At 37.8% G+C, this 16,623-nt stretch overlaps 1 protein-coding gene across 2 annotated transcripts in view; it reads right to left on the bottom strand.

Annotated features, from left to right (window-relative positions):
- Positions 1 to 16,623, bottom strand: part of KCND2 (potassium voltage-gated channel subfamily D member 2) — an 802,199-nt gene that overhangs the window by 169,211 nt on the left and 616,365 nt on the right. The gene's annotated exons all lie outside the window — the stretch shown is intronic.

The raw sequence follows: 16,623 nt of genomic DNA, 5'->3' as shown, positions 1-16,623 counted from the left end.
ATATAAAAAAATGAAATTTATCCAATCATAATATTTCAATAAAGGTAAACTGTCATATTTCATTTTCATACCAATGGATTATTATGTATTAGCGTGGGTATCCAAGACGCTTATAGACTAAGGAGGTTTTCCCTCCAATCACCATGTTTTTTGGGTCTCAGGATGAGCGTTGTGGAACATTTAATTGGTATACATAACCCACAGAGAATCTGGAGCTTCCTAACACTTTTGTGGTCAGATGTATTGATAGTTTAGAAACAATACATAATACCCTGCGGGCATGAATTTGAAAAATGATTTTGCTTATTTATATTGAAATAATATGGTTTGATAGTTTTATTTTCCCTATATGGTGGGTTGAAATATTAGTTAGACTCCTTACCATGGGTCATCTAGATAATATCATATACTGTATAACTCTATACCCCCATGTCTTTTCAAGATATGGAAAAAATTCCAGCATCCAGATCAGTAATTAGATTAAAAAAATTTTTTTATTCCTTTATTCCAAAATTTAAAAAAATCATAAGATTCTCCATCATGATAAGAGACGCATCAGGACGTGTAGTTGGACGCGTTTCGGACAAAAAAACAGTCCTTATTCTAAGATAACACATAATACATCTGAACACATGCTTTTAAAAGGAAACATAGGAAGTCAAGGAACAATCAAGACTAAACATAGGCAGCTTATTAATGGGAGGTAGTAAGTCACAATCACACTTACAAAACTCTCAAAATCTCACTCCTAATATTCATACCCGTTGGAACTCTGCTTTGTAACAATAACATCCATTTTGCCTCTCGGCGTAATAATAAATCATTTAAATTTCCACCTACCCTCTTTGTCTGCACCTTCTCTATGGCATTAACCCTAAAGTTGCTAAGATCTCCTTTATGTATATGCAAAAAATGTCGAGAAGCAGCAGACAAACTGCGTGTAGTAGTGTGACCTACGTCATATACGTGCTCGGAAATACGACGTCTCAAGGTACGTGAAGTATTTCCCACACACTGAATATTACAATCCACGCATGTTATGACATAGATCACACCAGTAGAACCACAGTTCAAAAAAGATTTTATTTTAAATTCCTTTCCATTAACAGAAGATACTATTTTTTCTGTGTTCCACATAAACCTACAAAGCCCACAGTTTTTCGGAGCACACTTAAAAGATCCACAAGTAGGTAACCAATTAGTTATACTTGCTGAACTGTCTGAAAAAAATTTGTTAGCATTTCTATTGACACTAGTATGATCACTTGGAGATACCTTATTAGCAATAGTTTTATTCCTCCTTGAAACAAATCTGATCCCATCCTTCAGTATATTCTTTAATGTATCATCAACATACAAAATAGGGAGGAATTTTTTAATAATATGAACAATCCTGTAGTAGTCAGTACTAAAATGAGTTGAAAAAACAATAGGTGACCGACCCTCCACAGAATTTAGTGTTTTTCTGCTTTCTTTCTGCAAATAATCCTCTCTACTTTTTTCATCCGTTCTATGTTTAGCTTTCTGAATGTCTACCTTAGTATAACCCCTCTTTATAAAACGTTTACCAATGATCTCACAATGTTTATCGTATAAATTAGGCGTGGTACATGTTCTTTTTGCTCTTACAAACTCCCCTGTAGGTATATTAGCTATAACATGACGTGGATGGCAGCTAGATGCGTGTAACAGTGAATTGCCTGCCGTAGGTTTTCTAAAAATATCACAATCAATCTTTCTTTCTTCCAAATTTGCCGACAAAAAAATGTCCAAAAATGAAATTATCTTGGCATCAAATTGATGTGTGAAACGTATATTGCATGGATTATTATTAATATAGAACATAAAATTCTCAATATTAGATACATCACCATCCCACACAATTATAACATTGTTAATACTGACACTTCTGATACTGAGAATTTACCACGGGATGTGGGGCAGCGGATTTCACAAAGCAGTAGTTTTCCAAAAAACGGTTCAGGAAAAAGAAAAAACGTCAAAGGAGATCAGGGAGGAAACACTCCCATTATAAGAGAATTCAGGAGATCAGCGCGGAACAAGCATGCTTAGATACAACTGACGATTTTACAGTCCTGAACCTTTCTGCATCGATTTTATCGAATGATCAAATTAATATCCTTGAAAGGGGTCTTAATTTTGTGCCTACAGCGAAAATGGACTTATTCAACACTATGCTTGATGTTAATCATTTTATGAGAAGATTGACTCTTAGGAGACATTTTTTTGCAGAAGATGTGGAACATGAAAAAATTTCCAATATTAATGATGAATATGTTGATAAAGTTCCTGAGGAATTTATGCCTACTTCTTTCCAGGAGCAAGTTACCCTAAAGAATTTGAGGGACTTGTCTGAATCTGGTTCTAAGTTAATGTATTTAACTGATGTTAATTTTTCCTCTAGAGTCCCTAATCCTAGATATTATCCTGAGCAGTCTAAATTGCAAGTTATGGATGATTTTCAATTTCTTGTTGAGGATGAACTTATGAAAATCTATAATGCTAATCAGAATGGTCGTTCTAACATTTCTCGTACTGAGAAACAGGCACTTGATTTGTTATCTGCTAATGTCAATATCGTGGTAAGAAATTCTGATAAGGGGGGATCAGTGACCATATTAGATACTGGGCTGTATGAAAGAGAGGTGAGGGCTATGCTTTTTAATAGTGAAGTATACAAGGGAATTAATTATAACCCTACAGATAACATCAGAATGGAATTACAGGAATTGTTACATAGTGGTTTTAGTTTGGGAATTATTAATCAAAAACAATGTGAATTTTTCTGTCCTTTATATCCCAGAGTTCCTTTGTTACATGCACTTCCAAAAGTTCATAAGGAGGTTTTTCCACCTTTGTTCCGTCCTATCATATCGGGCATAGGATCTCTTAATGAAAACTTGTCGGAATGGTTGGACGCAAGATTAAAACCTCTAGCCACTATTTCACCTAGCTATGTGCGGGATTCCAAGCATGTTCTTAGTATTTTTTCTCAGGTGGAATGGCGAAGTTCCTTTTGTTGGCTCACTTGTGATGTACAAAATTTGTACACTTCCATCCCACACGATTTGGCTATTTTGGCTCTTACTACTTATTTACAGAAATACAGTAATTTTTCAGAAGATTTACAGATGTATTTGATTGAAGTGACTTATTTTTTGTTAAAAAACAATTTTTTTTCTTTTTTGGATGATCTTTATTTACAGGTGCAAGGCTGTTCCATGGGTTCCAAGTTTTCACCGTCTCTTGCTAATATTTTTATGGCCTGGTGGGAGGAGGAGTACATTTTTTCTGAAAAAAATCCTTTTTCTTCTGATATTTTTCTTTTTCTGAGATTCATTGATGATGTTATAATTGTGTGGGATGGTGATGTATCTAATATTGAGAATTTTATGTTCTATATTAATAATAATCCATGCAATATACGTTTCACACATCAATTTGATGCCAAGATAATTTCGTTTTTGGACATTTTTTTGTCGGCAAATTTGGAAGAAAGAAAGATTGATTGTGATATTTTTAGAAAACCTACGGCAGGCAATTCACTGTTACACGCATCTAGCTGCCATCCACGTCATGTTATAGCCAATATACCTACAGGGGAGTTTGTAAGAGCAAAAAGAACATGTACTACGCCTAATTTATACGATAAACAATGTGAGATCATTGGTAAACGTTTTATAAAGAGGGGTTATACTAAGGTAGACATTCAGAAAGCTAAACATAGAACGGATGAAAAAAGTAGAGAGGATTATTTGCAGAAAGAAAGCAGAAAAACACTAAATTCTGTGGAGGGTTGGTCACCTATTGTTTTTTCAACTCATTTTAGTACTGACTACTACAGGATTGTTCATATTATTAAAAAATTCCTCCCTATTTTGTATGTTGATGATACATTAAAGAATATACTGAAGGATGGGATCAGATTTGTTTCAAGGAGGAATAAAACTATTGCTAATAAGGTATCTCCAAGTAATCATACTAGTGTCAATAGAAATGCTAACAAATTTTTTTCAGACAGTTCAGCAAGTATAACTAATTGGTTACCTACTTGTGGATCTTTTAAGTGTGCTCAGAAAAACTGTGGGCTTTGTAGGTTTATGTGGAACACAGAAAAAATAGTATCTTCTGTTAATGGAAAGGAATTTAAAATAAAATCTTTTTTGAACTGTGGTTCTACTGGTGTGATCTATGTCATAACATGCGTGGAATGTAATATTCAGTATGTGGGAAATACTTCACGTACCTTGAGACGTCGTATTTCCGAGCACGTATATGACGTAGGTCACACTACTACACGCAGTTTGTCTGCTGCTTCTCGACATTTTTTGCACATACATAAAGGAGATCTTAGCAACTTTAGGGTTAATGCCATAGAGAAGGTGCAGACAAAGAGGGTAGGTGGAAATTTAAATGATTTATTATTACGCCGAGAGGCAAAATGGATGTTATTGTTACAAAGCAGGGTTCCAATGGGTATGAACATTAGGAGTGAGATTTTGAGTGTTTTGTAAGTGTGATTGTGACTTACTACCTCCCATTAATAAGCTGCCTATGTTTAGTCTTGATTGTTCCTTGACTTCCTATGTTTCCTTTTAAAAGCATGTGTTCAGATGTATTATGTGTTGTCTTAGAATAAGGACTGTTTTTTTGTCCGAAACGCGTCCAACTACACGTCCTGATGCGTCTCTTATCATGATGGAGAATCTTATGATTTTTTTAAATTTTGGAATAAAGGAATAAAAAAATTTTTGTAATCTAATTACTGATCTGGATGCTGGAATTTTTTCCATATCACGTTTTGCTGCAGAGGGATCCTGTTTCCACATTCCGTGCACCGATCGGACTTATAGCTGTCTTCTTTGGGGTGAGCTGAAAAAATTTTCTTTTTTTACCCCATGTCTTTTCGATATATCCTTTTAAAAAAAATCCCATTAATTGAATGTGCCTTTAGTATATTTGCCCTTATTGCCTGTTTTAAATGATCAAATATCCTCTTTAGAGAGGAACAAGACTTGAACTCTACTTATTGGGGAATAGCAAACATAGAAGTCAAAATCAGAGATGAAATGTAAAGATCCTGGCCACATGATCTAGGACCAAAAATCCAAAACCAGACACTCCATTTGCAGACACATGTTTCAGGTGTTCTTTACTCATCAGTGCAAGGCAGGAAGTCTGACTTGGCTGGGTGAGAGGACTCTGACATGGAGTAAAAGGCAGGAACATTTATTGTTGTGGAGACTGCCAAGCCAGTGCAATGAGACTTCTAGACCATGAAATTATCCTTTGGGAATTAATTATTTAATGTAAGAATTCATTTAAATTTCCAGAGGAGAAATGCATGGCTTATAAGTCTCCTTACACTGGCTTGGAACTTTCCATATGGAGAAATGTTCCACCTTAGTCCCCATGTTTTCCATGGTGGTTGGTATATTGCCATTTGGTATATTGCTAATCATTTCATTACTACTGTTTGTACCGTAACTATATTTTGAATTGAAATTTTATGTGTAAGTCCATTATTTATTGCTCCTTCATTTTGTGTCTGTTTAATGACATACGATCATGTGCTCTATGTAATAGTTTAAAGTTTTAATTTATGCCCTGGATTATAGGGTTTGTTTCTCACTCCCGGTTTGTTGAAAAAGAGGAAATATACAAAATGTTTGTTATATGCCATAGGTAAGAGTGGTCTATCCACTTGAAATGCATAGGAGTCTCGGATTTCAACCATATTTGTCATGTGCCATTTTGGATAAATGAAGAATTAAGATGTCTAAGGGATCTCGAGTGCTGGTTCAAACATACTTGTTGATCCTGTGACTGTACAGCTTTATAGACCTGGAAATGGTGAGATGATCACTTTTAGTGTTCTAGTAATAGTCATGGTCAAAATTAACCCCTTAAGATGCAACATGCTTAATCCTAAATTATGAATTCAATGTAATATTGAGTTATTATTTTCAATTAATTGCGTTTCTAGGGCACTGACATGTGAAGTATAGGATATATTGTATTTCCTGGATGCCTTACCTATACCCATAGTAAGTATCTCATACTTTATCATTATAACTTCAACTTATTGACTTGTGCTGCAAATCGCTTACCGCTGGGATAGGGGATTTATAACTTGTGAAAGCCCAAACATAATGGACATTTTTCAGCAACTAGAATTAACATTTGCAGAAACTTAAAAACTGTTTCCCCAGATGACAGCAGCAAAAGTAGCCATTAGTTTCATAGCTACAGGCAAAACTTTCACAAAATCTAAGACACAGCCATACAATTAGAAGGTTTTTTTTTACCTTTCCTTTATGCCAAGTTTTTATCAGGTACAAATAAAAATAGAGGTTTTTATTTAAAGTAAAGGTGATAGCAAGGTTAAGCATAACTACACTAAATAGATAATTAATAATAGATATTTTTCTGTAACAGTAATAATACAAATGTGTTCGATGTGATGTTATGTAGGTGCTTAAAATGAAGGAGCGGAGACAATGACGGAGAAGCGCAATCAGCTAACCGGTCTGGTGCATGGCAATAGCACTCATCCAACAGTATAAGGATGCGTGTAAGAGCCAGCAGTCATTGGCATCCATAAAAAATGAAATACTTTATTGGATCATATAAAAACATAGGTGGCTGAGAACAACAGTATAAAAAAAAGATACAACGGCAAGAAAAGAGCGCAAAACTTTCCTGGGCATCACGTTTCTGACTAATGCAGTCCTCAGTCATGGGTCAGAAGAGTATTGCCTGGGAAAGGTTTGAGTGGTTTTCTTGCCAGTATATGTATTTTTTATGTTTTTGTTCTCAGCCACCTATGCTTTTAATATGATCCAATAAAGCATTTCATAGGTTTTAAATAGTAAAAATAGGAAACAGAAAAGGTGAACTATGATCATAAAACACTGTTCACAAATATAAGCATGGTTCATTGCTCTTTAGACGAACAGCCAATCTACTAAATTAATGGCCAGCCAGCAGTTTCGGTATAGATCCAGGCATTTTGTCTATATAACGGCCATTTCATCTTGGTTAGCTGATCAATGATTTCCTGTCTTTCTACCTTTACTAAACCCAAATCCACATCTAAAGCTATGCCTTCAAACATATTATCCTCATCTGTAGCATATGTGCATAAGGTCTAACCAATCCAGAAACCAAACAGTATAAACGTAGCAATTCCAAGCATTGCTGCCGCAATCAATAGGATTGTCATAGAAAGCTGTGTTCCGGTGGATGGTAATGCATCTATTTATAAGATTGTGAAGCATATATTTTTAAATATATAGATATTTAGATTTTTGCTAATTTACCTTACTTTAATATGAAGATAGTTCTTTGCCTATACACAATAAATTTATATACATCATGATGTATTCTTTGTTGTGCATCCAAGTGCTAACTGTACAGGACTTACAGGTGCATCTCACAAAATTAGAATATCATCAAAAAGTTAATTTATTTCAGTTTTCATTGCAAAAAGTGAAACTCATATATTATATACAGTCATTACAAGCAGAATGATCTATTTCAAGTGTTTATTTCTGTTAATGTTGATGATTATGGCTTACAGCCAATGAAAACCCAAAAGTCATTATCTCAGTAAATACTTTATAACACCAGCTTGAGAAAAATGATTTTAAAATCTGAAATGTTGTCCTACTGAAATGTTTGGTCAGTAAATGCACTCAATACTTCGTCGGGGTTCCTTTTGCATCAATTACTGCATCAGTGCAGTGTGACATGGAGGCTATCAGCCTGTGGCACTGCTGAGGTGTTATGGAAGCCCAGGTTGCTTTGATAGCAGCCTTCAGCTCATCTGCATTATTGGGTCTGGTGTCTTTCATCTTCCAGTTGAAAATACCCATAGATTCTCTATGGGGTTAAGGTCAGAGGAGTTTGCTGGCCAATCAAGCACAGTGATACTGTTGTGGTACTTTTGACAGTGTCTACAGATGCCAAGTCCTGCTGAAGAATGAAATGTCCATCTCCAAAAAGCTTGTCTATTCTCTCATCCGTTGGAAAGTTGCCTTTCTGAAGTTTAGTGTCCTTGTAACCCCTCTACTACACATCTTATTAAAGGATACATGAAAACTTATTAATTTGTGATCACTATTACCCAAGTGACCCTCAACCCTTACATTTGATATGCGATCTGGCCTGTTGGTTAATATTAAGTCTAGCAGTGCCCCCCCTCTTGTTGGGTCCTGAACCAGTTGTGAAAAGTAATTGTCTCTCATAGTTGTCAAAAACCTATTATCTTTGCTGGTACTGCAGGTTTCGGTTCCCCAATGTATTTCAGGGTAGTTGAAGTCCCCCATAATAATGACTTCTCCTTGAGTCGCAGCTTCATCTATTTGCTTTATGAGGATATTCTCTGTTGCTTCCTTTATTTTTGGAGACTTATAACAAACCGCTATCAGTAATTTATTATTTTTTCCCCCCTCCCCTTATCTCTACCCACAGGGACTCTACATTTTCATTAGATTCTGATATATGATCACAAAGGATGGGTTTTAAGGATGATTTTACATATAAACACACGCCTCCCCCTCGCTTATTTGTTCGGTCATTCCTGAACAGACTATAGCCCTGTAAATTAACCGCCCAGTCATGGCTCTCATCCAGCCATGTCTCAGATATCCCCACCATGTCATAATTATGTTCCAACAACATTAACTCCAATTACTCCAACTTGTTGGCGAGGCTTCTGGCATTAGTGTACATGCACTTTATGTATCTCTCTGTACCTCTATTCTTTCTTAAATTATTAACTGTTCTAACCCCACCCCCCATGCCACCCCCCACCCCCAATTTCATTATTTGTGCCCAGGTCTCTATCTGTCTTCCCCTCCTATAAAAGGAATACCCTCCCCCGTCCCTAATTTAAACACTCCTCCAACCTTCTAGCCATTTTCTCCCCCAGGACAGCTGCACCCTCCCCATTGAGGTGCAGCCCGTCCCTAGCGTAGAACCTGTAGCCAACTGAGAAGTCGGCCCAGTTCTGCAGGAACCCAAACCTCTCCTTCCTACACCAATTCCTGAGCCACTTATTAGGTGTCTGTGTTTTTTATACAATATCACTATGGGGTTGCTAATGGATAAGTGTCTTATAGATGCCTCTCCATTACTAACCTGTGGGCTTGATGTCACCTGACAATACAAAAGTGACTTCAACCCCACGAATATGAACCCTACTTGCCACTGCTACAGGGCAAGTGGGAAGAGAGAGGCTAAGCGCCAGATTTGGCGCATCTTATAAATGCGCCTTTTCTGGGGTGGCTGAGAGCTGATGTTTTTAGTCTGGGAGGGGCCAGTATCCATTGCCCCTTTTTAGGCTATTAATATTGGCCTGCAGCTGTCTGCCTAGCCTTTGCTGGTTAGATTTTATAGGTGGATACTATGTCATTTTTTTTCTGGGGTCCCCCTGTAAACTAGCCAGTAAAGTCTAAGCAAACTGCTGGGAGCTGATATTAATAGCCTGGGCACCTTTATAGCTATTGGCTCATTCCCAGAAACAGCCCTCAGCCATTGGTTTTTGCTATGCTAGTTATTAAAATTTTACTGGAGCCCAAGAAATTTTTTTTTCATTTTTTCTTTAGAATTAACAGTTGCTATCTGGTTACAGCCTATGTATGTTCATTCTGTTAACGCTCCTACATAGGCTGGTGATAATGTGTGTGTTTGTGTGTTTACTTATCGGATTAGTAATGAGGGTGTCGGGCTGACACCTTTTCATTACTAAGGGCCCCGTCACACATAGCGACTCATCAGCAATCCCGACAACGATATCAACGTGTCAGGATCGCTGGTGAGTCGCTACATGATCGCTGGTGAGCTGTCAAACAGACAGCTTCACCAGCGATCAGCACCAGCGTCGCTGAGCGCGCGGCGTCGCTGTGTACTTTAGTTACCAGCGCGCTGATGCAGGGAGCTGGTAACTAAGGTACACATCGGGTTTCTAAGGGGTGTGCATCACTTAGAAACCCGATGTTTACCTTGGTTAAAAGCTCCCTGCACCAGCGCGCTGGTAACTAAGGTACACATGGGGTTTCTAGGTGCTGCGTGCCCCTTAGAAGCTCTGCGTTTACCCTAGTTACCAGCTCCTGCTCGCTGGTTGCTGGTCTCCCACCTGTCACACGCAGCGATGCGTGCTGACCAGCGGGAGACCAGCGACCCCAAAAATGTCCAGGGCTTTCCATCAATGATCAGCAATACCGGCTGGGGGGCCGGTCGTTGATCGCTGTCACACACAATGATCTTGCTGGTGAGATCGCTGTTGCATCACAAAACTAGTGACTCAGCAGCGATCTTGCTCGCGAGATCGCTATGTGTGATGGGGCCCTAAGTCTAGAGCTAGGTGTCAATGACAGCTGCTGACAACAATCCTTAATCCCATTATTCTGATGCTACTGCATCAGCGTGAAAAAGGGGATGTTGAACCAAGAAATTACATCACAAAACATTTTTTTAAAATATCTTTATATAGCTCAAAAAAGCATTCATTGCGGTACATGCAAAAATGCATACAAAAAACGCATACAAAAACACACCATAAATGCGGCAAAAACATGCATTTTTTTCTGCAGCATTTCTGCAAACAAATACTCAACCTGCGCACATAGCCTTACTGTTAGTGTTTCTGCCCTTAACGTTACAAGTACTGAATGAGTTTGGTGCAGTTCAAAACTCATATATTCTCATTTTTCCTAGTAGATTTAGAATATGGTTACAATTGTATATTTATCTCAATCTAATAGATGGTTCTTCTCCATTTTGTTTGTTGTAGATTACATCATAGGTCACCATCAGTATTGTGATAATCATGTTATCTCAACAAGACTGACTAGGTTACTAATGACATAGCAGCCAAATTTATATCGGAGTCATATATTTTAAGCCATAAAGTGAACAATCCTGTCAAAGCAATAAAAAGAAACATGTGCCAATAGTTTTTTTTCTGTTTAAAAAAGTTACCTTGCATTTATTTTGACCGAATCTAGTCTTGACACTTAACATATGATTCCTATAGTGAGCCATATAATGGCTTATGAAAACAATTACATGCTGTATTTTAAACAAAGAAATACAATTCTCCAAGATCTGATGGTAAGGATAGAGTATCTACAGTGTTTTATTTCAATTAATGTATTTGTATAAATGTTTGAAAATCTGAGATTTGTGAATCGGTTCACACCATTAAAAAATGTTAGTTGCCCAGTAAAGTCATTTAAGGTTCTGTGCAACATAGTATCCTGCACATCTCATGAGACTTAAGTGGTTTCATTATCATTTTAATTATTATAGTTAGAGCACAATACACGCTAAATTACTGAAGATGCATCAGTGTAACATAATAGTTTTCAGTTGATATAAATGAATTACATGTATAACCTTGCTTTACTTGGTGATCTCTAATTGAGCTGTGCTCTCTGATAATTGCTGATAATTATTCTGAATTGTTACACAGAAATCACTTTATGTATTTTATACTTCTTTGATAAAAGTTTTGTGCACTCCAAAAAAAGCAGTTCAGAGCATGTGATTTTTCAGTTCAGTTAATTTTTTAATTCCATACATTCATAATCAGTCTTTGATATATATAATGTTGGACTACATTTAAAGAAGTTGTTTACTACTCGAACAACTGTTTCTCAATCCCCATGTTTACCTCTTGTAAAATAATAACACCTATACTCACCTCTGGTGCTGGCAGCGTTCCAGTGGTGTTGGCACTTGTGCTTCCGGGGATCGCAAGACATAATAATGTCACGCGTTCCCTCCTGCTAGTCAGTGCTGGCTTCACTCTCCCTTGCTTCGGACAAATCACATGCTGTACATCTAGAGAAAGTCAGAGAGCAGCAGCTCTGATGTCCTCTGCATGTATGTGATTTGTTTGAAGGAGATGAGAGCAAAGCCAGTGTGGATTGGCTGCAAGGATTGCATGACATAAAAATCTCACATGATCTTTGGGAGAGCCAGTGCCAATGCCGCTGGTACAGCACTGGCATGGGGTGGTGAGTAAAGGTGTTATTATTATATAAGGGGGTAAAAGAGATTCAGAAGGGATTTTCTGAGTAGTTAACAGCCCATTTAAAGGGAATTTTGTACATATGATTAGAATAAAGTCCCTCATCTATATATTAGATAGCTGTCAACTGAACTATCAGTCATCAGACAGATATATCACCTGACTTCTCCATACACAGGAACCCTCCTGTGTTCTCTAGGATAAAGCCACTGTTGCTTATCTCTTGGGAGAACAAAAGGATTTTCCATTGAATGGACGACAATCGCATCACAATTCGTGGACTGGCCATCGGCTCTCCTAACCTGACCGTAACAGCTGCATAAAAATACATGCTGTCACGCTCGGGTCAGGAGAGCCGCCGACGGCCAATCTGAGTATAGCTACAGGATCATCGTCTGTGTTACATAGCTATCTGACAGTGCCCTTAATGTGATAGTTTACACTTTTCAGTTTTACACTGTCTAAGTAATTACTAACAATGTTAACCAACGTAGTGAAAACCTATGGGACAGAGTAATATCATGGCATTTCTACATGGACAAATCTGACATGTGTAAACACATCCTATTGGTGGCTCTATGACTATGACCCCAAAACACAGAAAACAATGAATTTCCTAAATGTAATTTCAAAAACATGGTAGAAGAAACAGAAAACTAAAAAAAAAATGTTCTTTTAGATTTCTTGATTAATAATTTACAAAAAAAAGGTATTGCCTGTTAATAACGAAAATTAAATTACTCCTGAAATCAATTAAAACAGAAGAATATTTTAAGTCTTAGAAATTAATTTCTCGAGGTAGAAAGCCAATAACCTGTGTAAGCAGTGTAGCAGCACCCGTTCCATGTTTTATTTTAGTATAATCTCTGTAGTTTAGAAGCTACAGCTAAAACTATAATAAACCTTTATCTGTGCCAGATGCAGCAGAGAACATTCTGAGATCCTGAGACGAATAAATGCTCAGGGAAAAGACTTCAGGTAGAAAGGGAATTTGCATAAAGCATTGTTAGATTTATTCATCTGAGAAATAGATCACAATGCCAAATTATCCCCCAGAGGAATGTTTTACCGCTATTCAGAACCCAGAGCAAGTTGTATCGCCAAAAGCCTGAAGCGCCAATAACAAAAACTGCATCATTTTTATTTCTAAATAATCTGTAAGTTATGCTGGAAGCGGAGGTAAATGTGCTATGGAGATATTACAATTAGCATGCTGAGGACAACCTGTTTCAGATTGCATATACTGTACGGACAGTCTACTCTTAAAAATGCCATAAAAGTCCCCTTCTGTAGTAAACTAACACAATGTAGTAAAATTCCTTTACTTGGCATTTCATATTTCTGTTTATTTAGTATATCTTTCATATACAATATTTTTTTAAGATACACAAAGACAGCATGCTTTTAAGACTTTACAGTACCGATTGTTCCATCAGTTGGAATTCTGAAATATTGGATTGCACACACAAACTTACCACAAAATATATGCAAACATGAATACACATTGTCTATATATATAATACTGACCGTGGACCTTGCAGTTGGCAATCTATTTAAATGAGGCTCAGATGGAAAGTGAAAAATAGTATGTTACCATTCAGAAGTTAGTGGCACCACTTACTACATTTGTTAATAAAGGTCATTTTATTTTGTAACACCTTTCTTGTCCTGATACTTTTCTAATCTAGTTATGTAACCTATGTCTCGGTTCCATTCCTCCTTTCAGTTTCTTTATCATCCAGAAGGGCAAATTATTATTATTATATTATTATCTATTGAATTATTTTACATTAAGGGCATAGTCTTTAGCAAAGCACAATGATTGGCACCAAAGTGATAACACTGGAGTACTGTTATTTGGCTTCTGCATGTAATCAACATATACAATGCCATGTGTATTTTGTACTTGTTGTGTACATTTCTGACACTTTCCTCCTGCGCTCCAGTGAAATGGATAATAGTGATGAGCGAACGTGCTTGCATAAGTTACTGTCCGAGCATGCTCGTGTGCTAACTGAGTGTCTTCGGCATGCTCAAAAAAAATGCTCAAATCTTCACTGCTGAATGTCTCGTTGTTGTTTGATAGCCACAACACATGTAGGGATTGCCTGTTTGTTGGGCAATCCCTACATTTGTTGTGGCTGTCGAACAGCCATGAGAAATGCAGGCACGGGGACTCAAACATATTTTTTGAGCACGCGGAAGACACTCAGTTATCACCCGAGCCTGCTCGGACAGTACCTTATGCAAGCATGTTCGCTCAGTACTATTATGTAACAGTTATATACCCTTAATTGCAGCCACATTAGAATGCTTTGAAAAAGTATCATACCTTGTGAAATTTTCTACATGTTTTCAACATTACACCCACAAATTTAAATGTTTTTATTGGGATCTTGCAACAGATTCTCAATGGGATTTAGGTCTGGAATTTGATTGGGCCATTCAAACACATACATATGCTTTGATGTAAACCATTCTATTGTAGCTCTAGCTGTACGTTTAGGATGGTTGTCCTGCTCTTCTGTAAGCTGAATCTATGATCCAGCCTCAAGTCATTGTAGCTTCTAATAGGGTTTCCTTCAGGATGGCCAAGTATTTATCTCCATCCGTCTTCCCATCAACTCTGACCAGCTGCCACCACCATATGTGACGTGGGGATGCTGTTTTCAGAGTGATGTGCAGTGTTAGTTTTCTACCAAACATACATTGGGAAAAAAAAGTATTTTGTCAGCCACCAATTGTGCAAGTTCTCCCACTTAAAAAGATGAGAGGCGCCTGTAATTGACATCATACGTAGACCACAACTATGAGAGCCAAAATGAGAAAACAAATCCAGAAAATCACCTTGTCTGATTTGGCAAGATTTATTTTGCACATTATGGTGGAAAATAAGTATTTGGTCATTAACAAAAGTTCATCTCAATATTTTGTTTTATATTGTTTGTTGGCAATGACAGTGGTCAAACGTTTTCTGTAAGTCTTCACAAGGCTGGCACACACTGTTGGTGGTATATTGGCCCATTCCTCTAGATCAGCAATGTTTTGGTCCTGTCGCTGGGCAGCATGGACTTTCAAATCCCTCCAAATGTTTTCTATGGAGTTGAAATCTGGAGACTCCAGGACCTTCATATGCTTCTTACAAAGCCACTCCTTCATTGCCCTGGTGGTGTGCTTGGGATCATTATCATAATGAAAGACCCATCCAAGTTTAATCTTCAATGCCCTTGCTGATTGAAGGAGATTTGCACTCAAAATCTCACGATACATGGCCCCCTTCATTCTTTCATGTACATGGATCAGTCATCCTGGTCCCTTTGCAGAGAAACAGCCCCAGAGCATGATGTTGCCACTCCCATGCTTCACAGTAGATATGGTGCAACTCAGCATTCTGTCTCCTCCAAACATGACAAGTTTTGTTTCCACCAAACAGTTCTACTTTGGTTTCATCAGATCATATGACATTCTCCCAATATACTTCTGGATAATCCAAATGATCTCTAGCAAACTTCAGATGGGCCCGGACATGTACTGGCTTAAGCAGAGGGACACATCTGGCACTGCAGGATCTGAGTCCCTGGCGGCGTAGTGTGTTACTGATGGTAGTCTTTGTTACAGTGGTCCCAGCTCTATGCTGGTCATTCACTAGGTCCCCCTGTATGGTTGTGGGATTTTTGCTCACTGTTCTTGTGATCATTTTGACCCCATGAGGTGAGATCTTGTGTGGAGCCTCAGATCGAGGGAGATTATCAGTGGTCTTGTATGTCTTGTATTTTCTTATTATTGCTCCCACAGTTGATTTCATCACAACAAGCTGCTTACCTATTGCAGATTCAGTCTTCCCAGCCTGGTGCAGGGCTACAATTTTGTCTCTGGTGTACTTTGACAGCTCTTTGGTTTTCACCATAGTGGAGTTTGGAGTGTGACTGAGGTTGTGGACAGGTGTCTTTTATACTGATAACAAGTTCAAAGAGGTGCCATTACTACAGGTAATGAGTGGAGGACAGAGGAGACTCGTAAAGAAGAAGTTACAGGTCTGTGAGAGCCAGAAATCTTGCATGTTTTTAGGTGACCAAATACTTATATTCCACCATAATTTGCAAAATAAATTTTGCCAAATCAGAGGTGATTTTCTGGATTTGTTTTCTCATTTTGACTCTCATAGTTGTAGTCTACCTATGATGTCAATTACAGGCCTCTCTCATCTTTTTAAGTGGGAGAACTTGCACAATTGGTGGCTGACAATACTTTTTTCCCACTGTAACTTTTTGCATTTAGCCCAAAAAGCTCCTCTTTGGTCTCATCTGACTAGAACATCTTCTTCCACATGCTAACTTTTCCCCTACATGGCTTTTTGCAAACTGAAAATGGGACTTCTTATGGCTTGCTTTCAAAAATATCTTTCTTGTTGCCACTCTTCCATAAAGGCCAGATTTGTGGAGTATACGACTAATAGTCTGTCCTGTGGACAGATTCTCCCTCCAGAGCTGTGGATCTCTGCAGCTCCTCCACAGTGACTATGGGCCACTTGCCTGCTTCTCTGATTAGCGCTCTCCTTCCTT

The sequence above is a fragment of the Dendrobates tinctorius genome, unplaced genomic scaffold (genome assembly GCF_039654945.1).
Source record: "Dendrobates tinctorius isolate UK_male_01 unplaced genomic scaffold, ASM3965494v1 ptg000035l, whole genome shotgun sequence".
NCBI lineage: Eukaryota > Metazoa > Chordata > Amphibia > Anura > Dendrobatidae > Dendrobates > Dendrobates tinctorius.
The sequence above is the reverse complement of the archived record's forward strand: the minus strand, read 5'-3'. Positions and strand labels throughout refer to the sequence as shown.